The sequence below is a fragment of the Dermochelys coriacea genome, chromosome 2 (genome assembly GCF_009764565.3).
Source record: "Dermochelys coriacea isolate rDerCor1 chromosome 2, rDerCor1.pri.v4, whole genome shotgun sequence".
Classification (NCBI taxonomy): Eukaryota; Metazoa; Chordata; order Testudines; family Dermochelyidae; genus Dermochelys; species Dermochelys coriacea.
In genome coordinates this window covers 136,433,505-136,453,221 of record NC_050069.1, presented here as the reverse complement: position 1 = coordinate 136,453,221, position 19,717 = coordinate 136,433,505, and the positions used below count along the sequence as shown (strand labels likewise).

Genomic DNA, 19,717 nt, shown 5'->3' with positions numbered 1-19,717 from the left:
GTAATGAAAAATAGAACAGTTCAGGGCTTTTCTGGGTGGTTATACAAAACACTGGCACATTGACACTCAGGTGCTACACATTCCTACTAAGTGAATTCACTTGGTATCTGAACAAGTGGGTGTCTGACCCTGTCACTCTATAGATATTTTCTTTGTAAAGGTGGACACATGAGCAGGTAGGTAGTATTTCAATCCCTGTCTGTCTCTAGAAGATACACAGACAGTGTGGGGAGGGATAGCTCAGTGGTTTGAGCATTGGTCTGCTAAACCCAGGGTTGTGAGTTCAATTCTTGAGGGGCCTACGTAGGGATCTGGGCCAAAAGTTGGAGGTTGAGCAAGGGGTTGGACTAGATGACCTCCTAAGATCCCCTTCCAACAGCTGATATTCTACGTCTAATGTTTATTGAACACCTTTATCTTTTTTCAAATAAGAAAAATTTACAGAGTCTACAACTGGACCTGTCAGGAGGAGTTACTGAATAACTTGGGTGAAGGGGAGGGTTAGCAGTGTTCCCTGAGCCATGGCATCAAAGCTGAGCATATAAACAGAATAGATAGAGCTACTTTTCTCTCTGATGCTATGAACAACGGCCAAGGGCTGGCAATGAGCAAACCACTTTCACTGTTTTTTTGGGGGAAGAGTAAAATGACTCTGTAGTCCCTTAAATGCTCATAATTTGCTGAATGGAAAACTCCCAAACTCCCCCCCCCCCCCGTCTCACTATTTATCAGTAAGAAGGATTCTAAGTTCCCTTTAATGCTAGTTATCCTTCATTTGTGCAGACACAATATTGTCTTAGAGAAGTAAAGTTGTTTAATAGGTGCACCTGGTAATTGGCAGGGAGATCAGTGCATCTGCAGAGGGAATGTAAAGGATCTCTAAGTTCTAGCTTTCATGATGTAAATGGCAATACGTATGCTTCCTTTGTACATAGCTGTCAGGATGGGCCTAGTCATTTTGTGCACTGTGCCATGCGACAAGTATAGCCAGCCCTGCTGTAGCTAATAACCTACACAATGGCAGATATTACCATTCTGTTTAGTTTGATGAGGCATTTAACTCTCAGAAATGTGAGTTTGTATTTCCCACCTCTGCTTCAATTACATCTCAAACCACTGTACAAGCAGATAATGATACATGCTGTCATAACTATAAAGGGAAGGGTAAACACTTTTAAAATCCCTCCTGGCCAGAGGAAAAACCCTTTCACCTGTTAAGGGTTAAGAAGCTAGGATAATCACACTGGCGCCTGACCAAAATGACCAATGAGGAGACAAGATACTTTCAAAGCTGGATGGGGTTGGGAAGAGAAACAAAGGCTCTCTGTCTGTGTGATGTTTTTGCCGGGAACAGAAAGGAGTGGAGTCTTAGAACTTAGTAAATAATCTAGCTAGATATGCATTAGATTCTGTTTTGTTTAAATGGCTGAAAAAAATAAGCTGTGCTGAATGGAATGTATATTCCTGTTTGTGTGTCTTTTTGTAACTTAAGGTTTTTCCTAGAAGGAGTCTCTGTTTTGAATCTGGCATCCGATGAAGTGAGCTGTAGCTCACGAAAGCTTATGCTCAAATAAATTTGTTAGTCTCTAAGGTGCCACAAGTACTCCTTTTCTTTTTGTTTTGAATCTGATTATCCTGTAAGGTATTTACCATCCTGATTTTACAGAGGTGATTCTTTTACTTTTTCTTCTATTAAAATTCTTCTTTTAAGAACCCAATTGCTTTTTTCATTGTTCTTAAGATCCCAGGGTTTGGGTCTGTGTTCACCTATGCAAATTGGTGAGGATTTTTATCAAGCCCTCCCCAGGAAAGGGGGTATAGGATTTGCGGAGGATTTTAGGGGGAAAGATGTGTCCAAGGGGGCTCTTTCACGATTATATATTTATTTGTTAGACACTTGGTGGTGGCAGCAAAAAAGTCCAAGGGCAAAAAGGTAAAATAGTTTGTACCTTGGGGAAGTTTTAACCTAAGCTGGTAAAAAGCTTAGAGGGTTTTCATGCAGGTCTCCACATCTGTACCTTAGAGTTCAGAGTGGGGAAGGAACCTTGGCACCCTCTGGACTGTGTCAATATTTTATCCTATTCTATATTATAGAAAGAAGTCTTTATTTATACAAAAGTAGTAAGTGGCCTAATCCTGCAACCATTAAGATCCATGGGAGTTTTGCCATTGCTCTTAACAGCAGCATGAGGTCCTTATAAACTTGAGTCTGATTCTTCACCATGGTGGTCAATGGAAGCATAGCCACTGATTTCAGTGGGTGGCAGAATAATCCCCAAGTCTCATAAAATAAGGAATTTTACAAGCACCATTTGCTAGTGAAGTCTAGTTAGGCTAGAGTTATGAACAAAGTGGAAGGCACTAAGGGTTAATGGAGAAAGAGTGCTTAATAGAGTTGATTGCTGAATTCCTTTGACCTTTACCTCAGGGAATAGGTGATGCTCATTTCATTGTCACTGTGAAAGGCAAAAATAAATAGACAATGATATGTAGAAATCTAAATTAATGTGCAGAATAACCACAATTGGCATTTGGTTACTTATTACAGACTGTCATATGATGGGCCATCAGCTGATCAGGCCCACATGTATTCTGCAGGAGTGGAATCCATTCATCAATTTGGAATTAGAATCCAGAATCTCATCTTTCAATTTTTTTTTTTTAAATTATGTTTCTGGCCTTGTGAAGAAAATCTTTAAAATGTGAACTAATGTGCATTGTAGCAAAGTTGTCTTCTGTGAACAGCCTTTAACAGAGTTGAGAACTGCCCCATTCATTTCAGTGATAACAGTGAAATCCTAAAATGACAATTTAAATATCAACATAGGGAAATATTTCACTGATCATTTTAGCAGGAGTATTCAGTTACTGTGGTTTTTTGTCAATCTCAAACCACCTTCTTGGATGCTAACTTGGATGCCAACTGCCCCATGCCCAACTGCCAAAACCTTTAGCTTCCTCTTGACAACGTCTCTGATGTGGTTATGTATTATGTGTACAAGAAAAAAAAAAGTTGGCACATTGAAAGTGTGGGGACAGTGCAAATAAAATTGCATTTAGTATCATAACATTTAATTAAATGAATCCTCAACTGCTGTAAATCAATATAGCTCCACTGACTTCAGAGGTATGCCAGTTTACATCAACTCAGGATCTGGCCTTTAATTTTATAATGTAAGTGCAACTGCTAAAGAATTACCATTAGGCCCCAAAAACAGGGGCCCTTCCTGCAGAATTCAACTTGGCTTGCCACTTTGTACACAGAGCCCTAGCAATAACATTTATATACCTATCTTTTAAGAGGTATTTGAAAATTACTAGAGTGCTTTGAAGATGTATGACACTGTATAAATGATATTTTTACTTTATCATCCAAATGGCCCTGCCACCAATCTCTGAAGTTTGAGATTTATCAACTCCTATTTATGAGTTTCCATTGAACATGAATATCTGATGTACCATATCTTGTTTGAACACAGGAAAGAGGCACTTTAAAAGGCAAGATTAGTTTGTGAACACTGAGAAACCTGGCAAGGGAGGGACTGTATTTATACAATGTTCTAAATGAGGGTGTTGAAAACTAGATTTCCATGTTTGCTGATGACAACTAAAAGGAGCAGCAGCTAGGAAGAAGGTATGCAATTAATACCAACCCCTTAGTAGGGCTGGTTGGAAAACCATTTCCATTCTGCAGAAAGTTCTGACATGTTGAATGTTGTTGTTGCTCTGAATCAGAAGAAAATAATGTCCAGACAAGAAAATTCTGAAAAAAATTGATATGGAAACAATGTTTTATTTTGATACTGTCAAAATATTAGATACAAGATAAAGTTTTAGAATTAATATTTTGATATAATGCAAGAGTAGAAGCAAAATGAATTGAAATGATAAAGTGGAAGCAAAATGTTGACATTGGGGAAAAAAAAGCCCAAATGATTGGTTTTTAGTTTTAACCCCCATCAAAAGTTTGCCAAAATCAACACATCCTTGTGAAACATTTAGATTTTAATTCAACTCTTCTTCCATGGAAAAGGGTTCCACTGAAAGTTTCAGCCAGCTCCATCCCTTAGATAGCTGTATATTCCTTTTTATAATAGATGGCAAAGTAGATAAACTGAGAACATGTTTTAGGGCAAGAACTAAAGACCAACAGAAATGCAGAGTACTCACAAAATTTATTGACTTCACTAACTGTTGCACGTTCAGAACAGTGCTTTTCTGAAAGGGGAAGTTTTGCTGAATCAGAGTCTTAGTGAGGGTCTATCTAATGGTTAACTAGTACAGGACAATGATAAGGACAATTCTTGGCATAATGGTGCAAAAATCCTTAGTTCAATTGCACAATGAGCTGAAAGCCTTAAGTAAAGGTACTGAGCTACCCTGTTTAAAAGAACTATCAAAAAATATTTGGCATATAAATCATATTTAAATTCACTTGAATTTCTCTGTCCCCTGACATTTTGGAAAAATATAGGTTTGTTTTTGAGGCAGTAAGAGGTGAGGAGCAAAATGTAAAAAGTGACCATGAAAATATCAGATTTTCAATGTATTAAATCTAAATTTATGGTGCATTAGGAATTAAAAGTTCAGATTCTCAGGTGATGTGAATTAGCATGTCCATTTACACCAGATCTGACCCACAGTATCTTAGCCCTGGAAGAGAACAGAGTTGTGGCTACTAAACAGTAACATTTATACCTGAGAAAGACCCAAGAAGTTAGATGCCCTCTCTGGCCCACAAGCAAGCTAACTGACTATGAAAACATGAATTGGGGCAAAATTGTCAAAGTGGAAAAAGAATGCATGCTTAAGCAAAATACAAAATACTGGCTGTCAGTAGCAAGGTGTTCAGTGAGCTAAAATAAATGAAAATGTTCCGGGGCAAACATTTTAAAAAGGGATAAGTTTGGGGAAAAAAAGAATAGAAACAAGATTAACAAGCAGTAGAGATGGGACCAATCAAAATTCCAGATCAGGGTTAGAGTTTACATTTCAAACCAATCTGGAATGGGCTGAATGAAGATGCTGCAGTTTGGGAAGGACTATTTTGCATGCTCCATATTGGGAGTATTCAAATCTCTTATGTTTTGGTTCACAAAAGGGGCCTTAAACTGGATGCAAGTTACACTTACCCCCACTTTAGGTTGCCTTTAGACTGATAGAACTGGGAACATCTACATGGGGATAAAGCCCCATGGCCTGGGTCAGTTGACTCAGGCTCATGGGTTTGGGCTCTGGGACTGAAAAATTGCTGTGTAGCTGTTTGGTTTTGGGCTGGAGCCTGAGATCTGGGATCCTGTGAGCATGAAGGATTGCAGAGCTCGGGCTCCAGCTTGAGCCTGAACATCTACAGTGTCATTTTTAGTCTGATAGCCCAAGCCCCACAAGCCCAAGTCAGCTGACATGAGCTAGCTGCAGCCATGCTGTGGGTCTTTTATCCCTGCACAGACATTTGCTTAGTATAAGTGTGAGTCAGGCTGAGGAAGTTTGGATTTACAGACAGAATTCATATCTGGAAATATGAATAATAATTAATAAAGGACTGATATGGATGAGTTTTTCCCATTACTCCTAGTTTGTGTGTGTGTGTGTGTGTGTGTGTGTTTATTTTGGGCCTCCTGCTGCCATTTGCCAAGATAGTCTTGTGGACTCCAGTAAGGCTTTCCTTATGGCTCATGTACTTCTGAGTTAGGCATGTCAATACACTGAACATGTGCAATATATCCCCCTCCTGCTAAGCAAATTAAATTCTTGATAATTCAAGCTGCTTTGAAAGACTCCTACTCTGTTAGTACAATGTCCGATTACTGCCAGGGCCCCATTACTGCTAATACCTGTTGGGCAAAAAAAGCTAGTTCCTGATAGCAGTGGAATTTTTATTCTCATAATTCATTTAAGTGATATTGACTCATTGTTTTGGTGCAAGCATGTTTGCTGTGTGACAAAATTAGTCATTTTACACAGATTAACACAAATATACAACAGGATCTCCTAACACCACAGTACACAATTCTGCAGTGTTACCATTTTAGTGCCCTAATTATTTAGTAACAAAAGCATTTATGCAACATTATCACAGCACCCAGAATTAGCCATTGGCAACCCTTAGAAGAAGCTGCCATCAGTTACTGTCATTTTCTAGAATGGCAGTTCAGCAGTGTAAAACCTAAGAAAAACCCAGAATAAAAAAAAAAAATCCAGGCTTGGCAGGCTCTCATTTTGAGGTCAGTGACTCATTTAAAGGGCAATCCAATTCAGTCATGAGACTTTTTTGTATTCACATCAGCTTTTCAGCATTTGCTGCAGCTCCCAAGCATTCATTGTGTTATCAGATTTATGAACGCATTGCTCAGTTTTAAATTATAACCCTTGGAGAGCATCATGTTCATACAGATACCCCAGTGGCAAATGGTAGGCAACTCTTAGCAGAACAAATAAATTAAAGGGATGCTCTCTCTCTTCACTACAGGAAATTGTTCACTTAAAATACCTCTGTTTTAAGAGAATCTCTTAATGTCCCAGTCGTGTCTTTATGTGCGGGTAGCTTACTCATATTTCCTAGCTCGGAACACTTCTGTCAGGGCAAAAGTTTACATCTGGAGCCAAATTCTGAGCTAGACCTTATAACACAAGGATTCTGAACCAGAACCTTGATACTGACTCAAGTTTCAGGAGCATTATGTAAAACTTGACTTGGAAAGAGTTTGGCTCCCATTTTGGACTCATTGCTACATTTTAATTAGCATTACTAGGCTATTAATCGCTTCCAGTGGCAAAGATCATTTAGCAAGCCATGGCTATACTTTCCTTTCATCGTGCACAGAAATCCATCGTCAATGGAAGTTCTGGAACAGATTGAGAGCAGTGATATGTGAACTTTTATATGGAAATAAATCAGCTCTAGGTTTACATTACTGGAAAAGGAGTGTTTAGGGATTCCCAGTGTTAGAAAGGCCTTTTTATTGTCCTCTATGCTCCAGAGGAAATCTTCTTGGCAGTCTCAGATGAGATTCTAAGGAGTGACTGGACATAGAAACTTACCTATCCTCATCTACAGGTAGGCCCTCCAGAATATGGATGAGGCACACTGAGGGAATAGTGAGACTTTCACGCTTCTGCCTAGGCTATACCTATGCTATGGATAGCAAGAGGATTTCAGTCCCTATCTATCAGTTCGGCACATTTTGTCAGCACTCCATTCATACTCTCTATAGTGAATTAAAAAAAAGGTACAAATGGCTCTGAAAGGCAGAAGAGAGGAGATGACCATAATAGCTGGATTGATAATGTCAGATTTTAAAAGGTATCGAGGTGTCTAGCACCCATTGAAATAATTACATCTAGATGCTTTTGAAAAAATCTCACTAGTCACCTAAATACCTTTTTAAAATCTGGCCCAAAATTATTACACAGTACTCTTTTGACCCCCAGAAAAGTCAAGCAGGAATCTCAAGTCTCCTATGGTGTTCTTTCGGAAATAAAGATAGCAAGCATTTGCCCTAATCTTCCCATACATACAGTAGCACAGCCTTGAAAAAATGAGAAAACCATATGACAATTTTAGTCATCAAGAAGGCCTTTTATTTATTTTTACCAGTTTGACCCTTTGGAACATGAGCACAGGCATATTTTCCTTCAGTGACAGCCTTTCTACAAGGCAAGTTTGGAAAGTTTAGGCTCTGGATTCAAGGTACCACCTCAAATATAATTAGATATTTATAAAGTAGCTCTGCCCTACACCACATGTATTTGAAAGGTAGGGCTGAGGCAAGGAGGTCAAACCTTGATTAGGTTAATGCTTGGGTCTTGAATGAGGGCTAAGATTTGAATTTAAGTTATGCAGTGCTAAAATCTTCCACTCTGCTCTTGTGAGATTATGGCCCCTAATGGCCAAGTTCATGTGAAATCAATTGTTCATGCAAGATCTTTACTATTCTGGCCACAACATAACCAGATTCAAAGTTAAATGACTGTTTTTGGATCTGAACCAGAATCAAAGTTGTGCAGATTGGTTTGAATCTAGAGTTTCCAACGTGAACCCCCACAAAATTGGGTGGGGTTCTGAATTGAGACTTTGAGCTCCTTTGTCACTAGGAGCAGGGAGACCCCGGGGGTGTTGGTTGGTATAAAGCTAAATGGTCATCGATTTCCAAGAGAAATGGAAAGGTACACACCAAATGCAGGATGTGATGTGCAGAACTGGTTTCTTCTTTTCTTGAAACCAATAGATTTACTCTGGAGGAGTTAGGCTGGGACCTTGGAACTGGGGATTACTGCAGAGAGACTCCATTTTGAGTAGGGTGGAAGGGGCTGATTGATCAGAGCCTGAAGGGAAGGGACTAGGTGTTATAAATAGGGTCCTACCAAATTCATGGTCCATTTTGGTCAATTTCACGGTCATAGGATTTAAAAAGTCATAAGCTTCATGATTTCAGGGAGTGAACTTAACAGGTAATGATCAAGTGATCCCTCTCCAGCCATCCATCTCCACCCTCTGACAAACAGAGGCTAGGAACACCATTCCTTACCCATCCTGGCTAATAGCCATTAATGGACTTAACCTCCATGAATTTATCTAATTCTCTTTTAAACCATGTTATAGTGCTAGCCTTCACAACTTCCTCAGGCAAGGAGTTCCACAGGTTGACTGTGCACTGTGTGAAGAAGAATTTCCTTTTATTTGTTTTAAACCTGCTGTCCATTAATTTCATTTGGTGGTCCCCAGTTCTTCTATTATGGGAAGTAGTAAATAACTTTTCCTTATTCACTTTCTCTACACCACTCATGATTTTATATACCTCTATCATATCCCCCCTTAGTCTCCTTTTTTCCAAGCTGAAAAGTCCTAGCCTCTTTAATCTTTACTTGTAGGGGTTCTTACCCAAAAAGGAGTTGCGGAGAGTGGGGGTTGCAAGGTTATTGCAAGGGTGGGGTTTGTGGTACTGCTACCCTTACTTCTGCACTGGTGTTGGAGAGTGGCAGCTGCTGGCCAGGTTTCCAGCTCTGAAGGCAGAGCCGTGGCCAGCAGCAGTGCAGAAGTAAGGATGGCATGGTATGGTATTACCACCCTTACTTCTGCACTGCTGCTGGCGGGGCTATGCCTTCAGAGCTGGGTGCCTGGCCAACAGCTGCCGTTCTGTGGCTACCCAGCTCTGAAGATTTGCAGAAGTAGGAGTGTGACCCCCTAAAATAACTGACTGCCTTGCAACTCCCTTCTGGGGTCAGGACCCCCAATTTGAGAAATGCTGGTCTCCCCCTGTGAAATCTGTATAATATAGGGTAAAAGCACACAAGACCAGATTTCATGGGAGGAGACAGGATTTCATGGTTTGTTGGGTTTCATGGCCATGAATTTGGTAGGGCCCTAGTTATAAAGCCTGCTTAAGTTTTAAAAGCGTCTACCCTGAGAGCTTAGTGTAGACAGAAGCCTGCTCTAGCTTGGGAGGATTTAGCCAGTTTGGGAATAAAGTTGGCCTTTAAAGTCTGGTTTAGGAAATGTCCTGGCCAGCTTAAAAGATTTATTCCAGTCCTGAAAGGCTTTGATTAACCTGGAAGTCTGGTTTAAGCACAAGCTTGTTCCAGTTTTTTTTTTTGATACATTCCTGCCTGGATGTCTGATTTGAGAGAAGTGTGCTGCTCTAGATTTTAGAGAGCAGAGATTACTTGGGAAATCTGGCAAAGAGGGATTCCTGCTCCAGTTATGAAACATTGCTTACCTGGGAATTTAAGCTAACATTCAGTCTAACCTGGGGATTTAACTGAAGCAGAAGCTTGCTCTAGTCTACCAGGAGAAGCTTGGTTTAAGGCAGATGCTGGTACTGGCCTGAAAACATTTTGCTTAGCCTGGACAAAGGCTTGCTCTAATTCTGAGTGGTGTTTTTTTTGCTTTGTCTGGGAGCAATATTGTCGTCATCTTGTATTGACATTTTTATAATCTGAACTATTTCAGTTCCCATGGATCTTAAAATTAAGAGTTTTTTCTATGCTCCTAAATCTTTTAGTCTTTTTTCTCTTCATGGGACCTGTGTCGGAACCACATTTCATGTGTCAGAATGCGGTGTATGATTCTCTTTCTAACAGGGACATGGAAATTCAACTGCCAAAGTTTTTCTTTTAAAATAAATTAAGAAAAGTGTTGGTTAGGAGAACAAAATCATAGTAATGGAGAGGAAAATCTTCATGGACTAGCATTATATTGCATAAAAGAGAAGGAGAAAGATGATTAGAATAAGGATTCTAGGCTCTGGACAAAAGAGCCAAAATAGGATAAAAATGATATACCTGTCTCTGCAGAGCAAACGGTGGTCTTAGTATTCTGAACCAATCAGCTGTATCGGATATATTGGCCAGAGCTTGGCTACCAAGGTTACAAATGGCTCAGAACTAAATTCTCATTGAAATCTTATGAACAAAATTTTTTGTTGGAAAAAATGTTTGCTTTTTTTTTTTAAAAAAATTTTTGCAAAAATTGTATTTTACATTTTAATGATGCCCAAATCCAATTTTAAAAACTGCATTAATTTTTTAAAATTTGTTCTATTTTCAGTCCCTTTTCTGTGGTAGAGGGGAGGAAGGGGGAAAAACAACCCAAGCAGTATTAAAAACTTGTACTCTCCAAAAGTGGAAATTCTTATGAAAAATGTTGAATAAATCTAAAAATCAATCTTCTGAAGAAAATACTGAGGAGTTTTCATGAAAGTTTCAAAATTTCATTTGGCAGATTTCAGAACTCAGCAGTCATTGATTGATTCCTAATGATTCAATCAGAATATATGGAGCAAAGTGTTCTCTCAGTAGCTTCTACCCACTCCTTTTTGTGGACAGAACTATGGTCCTGCTATCAACTCCACCTGAAAAACTAATTTAATTAGTCTGGGCTGTGCCACTTTAAATCTCAAACTGGTTGCTGATGGAGGCAGGCCAAAAAACCAGCAGTATTTAATTACAGAATAACATTTTGAGTTATACAACACTTTCCGTCTGAAGAGCTCAATATAATTTACAAATATTGAGCTTCACATTAAAGCACACCTGAGAATAGAGCTATAGGAAAATGGAATTTTCCCACCTCATGGAAGATTGACTTTGCCAAAAAACATTTTGGGGCCAAGATAAAAAAGTATTTTCAGTTTTCCAATGGAAAAAATTGAAAATTGTTCTAGGAAAGCAAATACTTTGAGGGAAAAGTCAAAAACAGTTTCCACTTGAACAGGATTTTGATAGAAAAATTTCAACCAGCCCTATCTGAGAGGTATTTTAAAGATGGGACAACTAAGATTCAGAGATCTTAAGTGAGTTGCCTGAATTCCCACAGGAAGTCTGTCACAGACTAAGAATAGTACTTATATCTCCATACTGACAGACTCCTATTCCTTAGCCACAAGACCACCCTGCCTCTTTAAAAAAACTGCCCTAATTATAGATGTCCTGTGGTACTTTTTAAAAGCCTGACATCAGTTTCAAAATGCAGCCTCAAGTTGTGGGAGCCCTATAAACTTGGCAGGAATAGAATTCTCCTATTAATTTTAGGAGAGGCACTTTCTCACTTCCACGCGAGATGGCAATGGCCAGCAAGAAGCAGCATAGGGTGGGAGAGGGCAGAGGCCATAAAAGAATTGCACTTCAAAGGAAAGAGAAAAATCACCAAGCTTTGCAGCAGCACCAAAACTTTCATGAAAAAAAGGAAAAATCCTGTCAGAGTTATCCCTTCAGTGCACTAAGAAATGGATAAATATAGGACTGTCAAAATAGATTAAAGAGACTTGATGGTATTTACCTTACAAGGAAAAGGTTGACTTTCCTAGGACCTGTAGGACCATTGATTTCATGGTGTTCTGCAAACACCATGGAAATACCAGAGCTATTTTCCAGAAAATTGTTTGTGGTGTAGAAATATTTTGAATTAGCCAGAAATGTGATTAGTTGTAGCTAAGGGTTTAGTCAAATGTTTTTGAAAAGTTGTTTACCTTAGTGTCCTTGGCCCATATTCTGCTCTTAATTGCACTGGTGTGAATCCAGAGTACAATCCCTTGAAATCAATGGAATTATTGCAACTGAGAGCAGAATTTGGTCCATTAACTAGACTCTTTGAATCTAGATATAAGAGTAAGGGCTGAATTCAATGGAGCTCTGCCAGTTTATACAAGCAGAGAATTTAAATTCTGTGTCAACAATCCAATAAAGTAAAAACCCACAATACATCTGGAAAACCCTGCAACAAATACAATAAAGCATGTGAGTCATCAGTACTTATGTTTATGAACAAATATGAAATAGATGTCTTTACTTTTATTTACTGCTATTACTTTACATATTCACTGTAATTTCTGGAACCGAGGGGAACTACTACAGAAGACTCTACTCTTCTAAATGGGGGAGGGGGGATTTCTAATATGTCCGTTTAACTGTAGGGACACACTGAAGCCTGTTCAACTGCACGTATCCATAACCATCCTGCCAAAGGCAAAACAAGAAAATTATGAAGGGCCTGATTCAGCTCTAACTTTCAGTTGTGTAAATTAGTAGTAGGTCCATTGGTGAATGGCTTGACTCTCCACTTGTTTTTATACCCAACAATGAAATGATGTCACCTCTTGTCCAGCTGAAACAATCTTAAACCTACTATTGGTACCAGATGATGGAGTTACTTCTTTAACTCAAGTACAGACCCATACTTTTGTTGCTAGAAATCTCAGATTCTATTCTTGGTGATGGCAAATGGAGGGATTTTACATAAAGAATGGAGTGGCTATCACAAGCCTTAACAGATCAGATAGGGTTACTAGAGGAAGGAGTAGAGGGGGGCTGATAAAGTAGTGTTTCCTGGGCAGCGTTAGTCTTATTATGTTTTTCTAAGTTCAATGTTATAAGTAGTCAGATTGGCCTGCATTATTTGTGTGTGTGTGTGTATATATATATATATACACATACATACATACACACACACACACACATATAAAATCAAGAGAACTACAAAACTAAAAAAAAATAAAAGTAAGATCTCCATTAGTGAGTGCCTGGTGTGTACCTATGCAGGAGCTATCTCCCCAAATGGCTACCTGCAGCTGCAGACAGCAGACTCTGAGGGCCAGAAGGACCAGCCCAATGGTGGCACCACCAAGATTCTGGGCTGCCACAGAGACCAAAATGTTCTCCAGTGTAAGTTAGAGCAACCCCAAAGGATGCCCTAACTTATGGCAGTTGATCCCATAATAGCTGCAGCCCAAACTCTCCATAGCACTGAGCTCAGCAGCTACTCCCTCTCCCACCCAGTATACCAGTGGTTGCAAAGAAGTCAGCATAGGGCCACTTACTTCAGCCCCACACTGCTACTGTGGCAGGGTGTCATGGTGTATACACACCCCATCCCTCTTTGGGGCATGGCAGGGCAGTGATATCACCATGGTTACTCTCCCTGGTGGCCCTTGGGGCAGCTGCAGTACAGCCCAGAGGCCAAGGTTACAGTTTAATGGCTAGAGTCAATATGGTGGGGGAAGGTGAGGGTCTCCAGCAGGCGGGCTAACAGCCTGAGTAGGGTGGCCCAGTCCCACCCAACTCCACAGGGTCCTAACAGTCATGGAGCAGTCCATCACTGGGTCAGCAGGGAATCCCACTGAAACACACAGACCTCACTCAGGGAGGGTGACTGAGTGGTATCTCCCACCTGAGTCACTGCCTACTGTAGTTCCAGAAGCTGCTGTCCATGGGGTGTCAGGGTCTCCAAGCTCCTCAGTGTGGATGGTCCTCTGGGGCTCCAGGCCTCCAATCTGGCTCACAGGGTCTGACTCTTGCAGGCAAGGCCTGTGGCAGCTCTTCAGCTAGAGCTTTGGCTAAAGATCCTTCCCCTCCAGCAGTCAGCCCAGAATGAGCTGGGCTGCTCCCTTTTATACTGATGCAGCAGTTGGCGCATGACCAGCACTGCCTGAGGGGCGGGACTTCCAATGCCTATAATGTGGGGTTAACCCTTTCCTCTCCAGTGCGGGGTATGTACACCCAGTCATCCCCCTGCCCCCCCGTGAGCCTTACCAGGTTGATGACAGACACGGAAATCATATGATTGGAGTGAGAGGTAGCAATGCATAATCCTGGGGTTGGTATCCTTCATGCTGTGCAGTCACCAGAGGGATGCTTGGTCAGTAATCAATGTGAAGATGTTGCCGAGTAGATAGGAGCACAGGGTGTCAATAGTCCACTTTATCACCAAGGCCTCCTTCTCAATCATTGAGTAATATGTTTCTCTGGGGAACAGTTTACGACTCAGATACAAGACGGGGTGTTCTTCCTCATTGATTTCCTGTGACGAGAGCCCCTAATCCCACCTCAGAGGCATCTGTTTGCAGTATGAAGTCCTTTGAGAAGTCTGGATATATGAGGACTGGTTCCTGAGGTAGCTGTTTCTTCAGGGTCTGGAATGCCTCCTCATACTTACTGGACCACCGCAGTTGCTGGGGTTGAGAGTTCTTGGTCAGGTCAGAGTGTGTGTGTGGGGGGGGCTGCTATTGTTGTGAAGCCTGGTGCAAAGCACCGATAGTATCCGGCCAATACCAGGAATTGGCTCACTTGCTTTTTTGTGGTTGGCGCTGGGGTATCAGTTAGAGCCTTCACCTGGTCAATCAGAGGGCATAGCTTGTCCCTTCCCACTATATACCAATGGTAGGTCACCTCTGCCTGTCCGAGATGGCATTTTGCAGGATTGGCCATGAGACCTGCTTCCCGAAGGGCCTTAAAAACACTGGTTAGGTGTCAAAGGTGGTACTCCCAGCTGCTGCTATAGATCTCAATGTCATCTATGTATGCCGCCACCTATCGGTTGTGAGGCTGCAGTACTCAGTTCATCAATCGTTGGAAGGTAGCGGCTGCCCCATGTAGTCCAAAAGGCATTGTTATGAACTGGAAGAGGCCATATGGAATAGGAAAGGCAGTCTTCGCCTGGGAGTCAGATGTTAGGGGTATCTGCCAATATCCCTTTGTTAGATCCAAGGTCAACAAATATTTGGCTCCCCCAATCACCTGAGGAGTTCTTCGATGAGGGGCATTGGATACACATTGAACTGGGAAATAGCATTGACTTTTCGAAAATCAATGCAGAAGTCGATGACCCCCCTAGGTTTTGGAACCAATCCGATCAGACTTTGCCATTCGCTCCTGGATTTCTCCATGACTCCCATCTAATGCATCATCTCTAATTCTTGGTGTACTGTGTCCCACATTTTCCTGGGGAGAGGTCAGTGGTTGTCTTACCCTCTGCCCCAGTGTTGTTGCAATGTGATGGCCTAGGAGGTCAGTCTGTCCTGGATGCATTGACAAGGTAACTCGTATTGGACTTCCAGGATATCTTGTTGTGATAGGCTAAGGCCCTCTCCCATTACCACTGGCCCTGGATCCAGGGGTCTGCCCACCAATGGTCCCAATTCCAGTTCAGGGGGTCAAGGAGTGATAAATAGAGCCTCTTGGTCCTTCCAGGCTTTCAACAAGTTCACGTGGTATGTGCATACCTCCTTCCACTACCCAGCAGCCTGATCTCATAGTCCACTTGTCTTACCCGGTGGGACACCTCAAAGGGGCCTTGCCACCTGGCTAATAGCTTTGACTCGGCGGAGGGTAATAATAGTAGAACCTGGTCCCCTGGCTCAAAGTTGTGTATTTTGTTATATTATTGCTCCTGTTTGCTGGGCCCATAACAAGTTCTCTCGAGCGAATGCGCCCAAGGCCTGGAGACGCTCACGGAGTCATAACACATAATGAGTAGTTCCTAAGATGCACGTCTTTTGTGCCTCCCAGTCTTCTCTCAGGAGACTAAGGATGCCCTGGGGTTGTCTCCCCTAGAGGAGCTCAAAGGGAGAGAACCCAGCGGAGGCTTGAGGGACCTCCCACATTGCGAACAATAAGGTGGGCAACAGCAAGTCTGAATGTCGGGGGTCATCTTCTACAAACTTGCATAGCATTGACTTAAGGATTCCATTAAAGATTCCACTAACATCAGTTTGTGCATGGTACACTGAAGTCTTGAGGGTCCAGATGTTCATGAGGTGGCATAAGTCAGCTATCAATTTGGAGGACACACTAGTGCCTGACTGGTCAGGATCTCTTTGGATATCCCAACTGAAGTGAAAATCTTCACTAGTTCTGCCGTGATGTTAGGGGCCGTAGCCGTGTGCAAGGGAGTAGCCTCAGGGTAGCCTGTTGCATAATTGACCAGTACGAGGATGAACTGGTTCCCTTTTTCGCTCTTCTCTACCTGCCCTACGAGATCCATACCAAATCATTCAAATGGCATGCCTATGACGAGGAGAGGTACGAGAGAGGCACTCCTTTTGGTCTGGCCCACTGGCACTCAGGGCAGGAAGCACAATAATCTCTTACTTCCTGGTGTATGCCAGGCCAAAAAAAGTGGTGTGCTATCCTCTGGAGGGTCTTCTCTCTACACAGATGCCCCATCTAGGGTTCTGTGTGAGCCAGCCGCAGGAGGCTCTGGCGCAATCTCCAGGGCACTAAGCACTGTCAGATAACTTCCCACATTTGGGGTTCTTGTACCACCCGGTAGAGGTTGTCCCTCCGGATCTCGAACCATGGTCCTTGAGGCAGGTGTGGTGTATCGTCCCCCTCTTGGTCTGGGGTTGTTGCCTGCTCCCAGGCCCAGCTTAAATTCGGATCTTCCCTTTGCTATTGGATGAAGTCTGTCACGCTCCAACTCTGCCTGGAGATCTTTGACAGGGTGTCCTGTGCCTGGAGGGGACTCAGTGGGTGGCTCCAGGGGTTTAGACAGCCCTTCTCCAGGATCGGCTTCTGTAGGGTGGCCAAGGCGTCCCCCCTCATTGATCCTGCACCTCCCCCTCCCAGATGTTGGCAGCTGTGGCCTTGCAGGATTTCCTGAAATTATGGCCAGTCTTGCCCTAACACCACGGGGTAGGCTAGCCTGGGAGCCATGCTGACTTGGAGAGTTTCTCCCTGGCCATAAATCTCAAGTCTTATCCAGGCAGTTGAGTAAGGCTGTATATCTCTGAATACACTGTAGATGTATACTCTTCCTGGAGAGTTCAAGGCTGGAGACGAGCCCCTCCCAAATAATTGTCTGACTCCTGCCTGAGTCTACTAAGGCTGTTGTAGGGATTCCTTCCACTTGGACTGGGACTACAAGTTTTTCTGGGTCTTTCCTCTTGGCTCAGGTGACAGCCATATAGACTTGCCCATAACTGCAGTCCTGCCGAAAGTGCCCCTCTTGGCCACACTGCCAGCAATGGCCTTGGGTTCCTCCAGTCCCAGGATCTGTCTTCAGTGGGCTCTGCCCTTCTTGCAGGCCATCTACCTTGTCAGTCCAGGCTCAGCTGATTGGGCTCCAGCATTCGAGGGTTGGGGTTTTAGGTGGTGCCTGGGGAAGGGGCTGTGATCTCCCTGAATCCATTTTGCGAGAGTTCCCCTCACCCGGTTTGTTCTTCCTCCTCCGACTCCCAGGCTGCCTCAGTTGCATCTCCGGCCCATCAGCCATCAAGTAGTCCTCCATCAGCTCTACAGCTTCTGTCAGCGCTCTCCGCTGGTGCCGCTGTACCCACTCCTTCCCTCCACTCAGGAGGATCTGGATAAACTGCTCCAATACAACAGTCTCTGCTACTTTAGCCCCCAACTGTTTCTCTGGCTCTAACCATCACCAGGCATTGTCCCTCAGATGCTGGGCTACCACCCGAGGTCTAGCCCCCTGTGGGTACCTTTCTTGGTGGAAGCGCCATCGGTATTTGTCGGGGTTGATTCCTGTATGGTCCAGGATGCTAGCCTTCACTCTCTAATATACTTGGGTGTCTTGTGGGTCTAGCCCCCGGTAGGCCACCTGGGCTGACCCCATCAGGTAGGGTGCTAACAAGGGAGCCCAGTGCTCTGGTGGCCACCTGGCAGCGGTTACTACCCATTTGAAAGTCACCAAAAATGCCTCGAGGTCATCACTAGGTCCCATTTTTGACAGCTGTATTGGCAGACTTGGGGGAAGAGCCCCCGGGGCCTGTCCAACTGGGCTGAGGTTTGGGGCACTGGTCAGGCACATCAATGCAGCCATTTGCTGGATCAAGCGTTCTTATTGGATCTGGTGCTGGATAGCCAATTCTCAAAGCAGATGCTGCTGCTCCTGCTACTGGGTCATCTGGAGCTGGTGTTGACAAGCTATCTCCTGCATCAGCTGGGCCTGCTATTGCTGCTGCTGGGTTGCCTGCTGCTGCTGACTTTCCAGGATCCATTTCAAAATCTTCTCAGTCTCCATCTTGGGCAAAGCAACAATTAGGCAGGATGATGGAGGATTACTCTAATAATAATCTCCTCCCACTGGGGCCTTCCAGTAGGGCCCAATCACTGCCCATATTCTCCACCATGTGTCACAGTGTATGCACACCCCATTCCCCTTTGGGGCAGGGCAGTGATAGCACCATGGTTAGTCTCCCTGGCAGCCCTTGGGACGGCCGTGGTACGGCCCAGAGGCCAAGGTTACAGCCTAATGGCTAAAGACAATATGGCAGCCCTCAGACACAGGGAAGCACAGCCTAATGGTTAGAGTCAATATGGTGGGGGACCCAGGGCTCTAACAGTGATGGAGCAGTCCGTCACTGGATCAGCAGGGAATCCCATTGAAACACGCTGACCCTCACTCAGGTGGGAGATACCACTTGCTCACCCTCGCTGGGTCACTTCCTACCATAGTTCTAGAAGCTGCTGTCTGTGGGGCATCAGGGTCTCCAAGCTCCTCAGCATGGATGGTCCTCTGGGGCTCCTTGGGCTGCAGGCCTTCAATCCAGCTCACAGAGTCTCTGGCTCTTGTAGAAAAGGGCTGTGGCGGCTCTTCAGCTGGCACTTCAGGCAAAGGTCCTTCCCCACCAGCAGTCAGCCCAGAATGAGTTGGGCTGCTCTCTTTTATGCTGAGGCAGCAGTTGGAGCATACCCAGCATACCCAGCACTGCCTGAGGGGCGGGACTTCCCTTGCCCATAGTGTGGGGTTAACCCTTTTCTCTCCAGTGCGGGGTGTGCACACCCCACCACACAGGCCCCTTGTGGCTCATTGATAGCCCTATTTTACACCAGAGGAGTATATAGGGGCCAGGATCATGCCTCTGTCAGAGACTGACAGGTGCAGTACACAGAAAATGAGTAATGATAACAGATACAAACTACATACACCACCGTTAGGCAGCAAAAATGGATCCTTTTGTTCAGGACTGATGCACTGACATTCACATGGCTGGAGCATTTTTATGTTTTTGCTCTTCAAAGGCCTGGTATGGCCTGTGCCTAATGAGGTCAATGGCAAAAGCTTTCATTGACTTCAGAGATGCAGAATCAAGCCTCATATAATTATTTTTCTTAAACCATGTGTAGCAGAGATTTTGATTCCCTAACATATCATTTTATAACGTTAGATGTTAAAGACAAGTTTAGAAGGAATGTGTGCTTCTGGCATTACAGTCATGTTGGATTTTAAATGACATAAAATGGAAAATTGTCATTAAAATTGGTAAACCGATAACACTGTTGTGGCAAATATTTCTCTAAGATTAACAGCTGGTAAATTTCAGGAAGTTCCCCCCCAAGCAGTGGAATAGCAAAACAACACATTCCAAACATTAAGATAAAGCTAAGGAGTTTCAGCATTGTTGCTAATGCACTGCATTTAAAAAAGACTGTTGTGGATTCTGAAAATACTGTCTGTTCAAATACTCCCCTATCCAGTTGTGGTTTTACACTT

At 43.2% G+C, this 19,717-nt stretch overlaps 1 long non-coding RNA gene across 1 annotated transcript; it reads right to left on the bottom strand.

Annotated features, from left to right (window-relative positions):
• Positions 1-3,387: 3,387 nt before the first annotated feature.
• Positions 3,388-18,842, bottom strand: LOC122458807. The gene is made up of 3 exons (XR_006279083.1): positions 18,674-18,842; positions 13,664-18,244; positions 3,388-3,763 (listed from the first exon to the last, which is right to left on the bottom strand). It is a non-coding gene; the product is annotated as an uncharacterized LOC122458807 (long non-coding RNA).
• Positions 18,843-19,717: the final 875 nt, after the last annotated feature.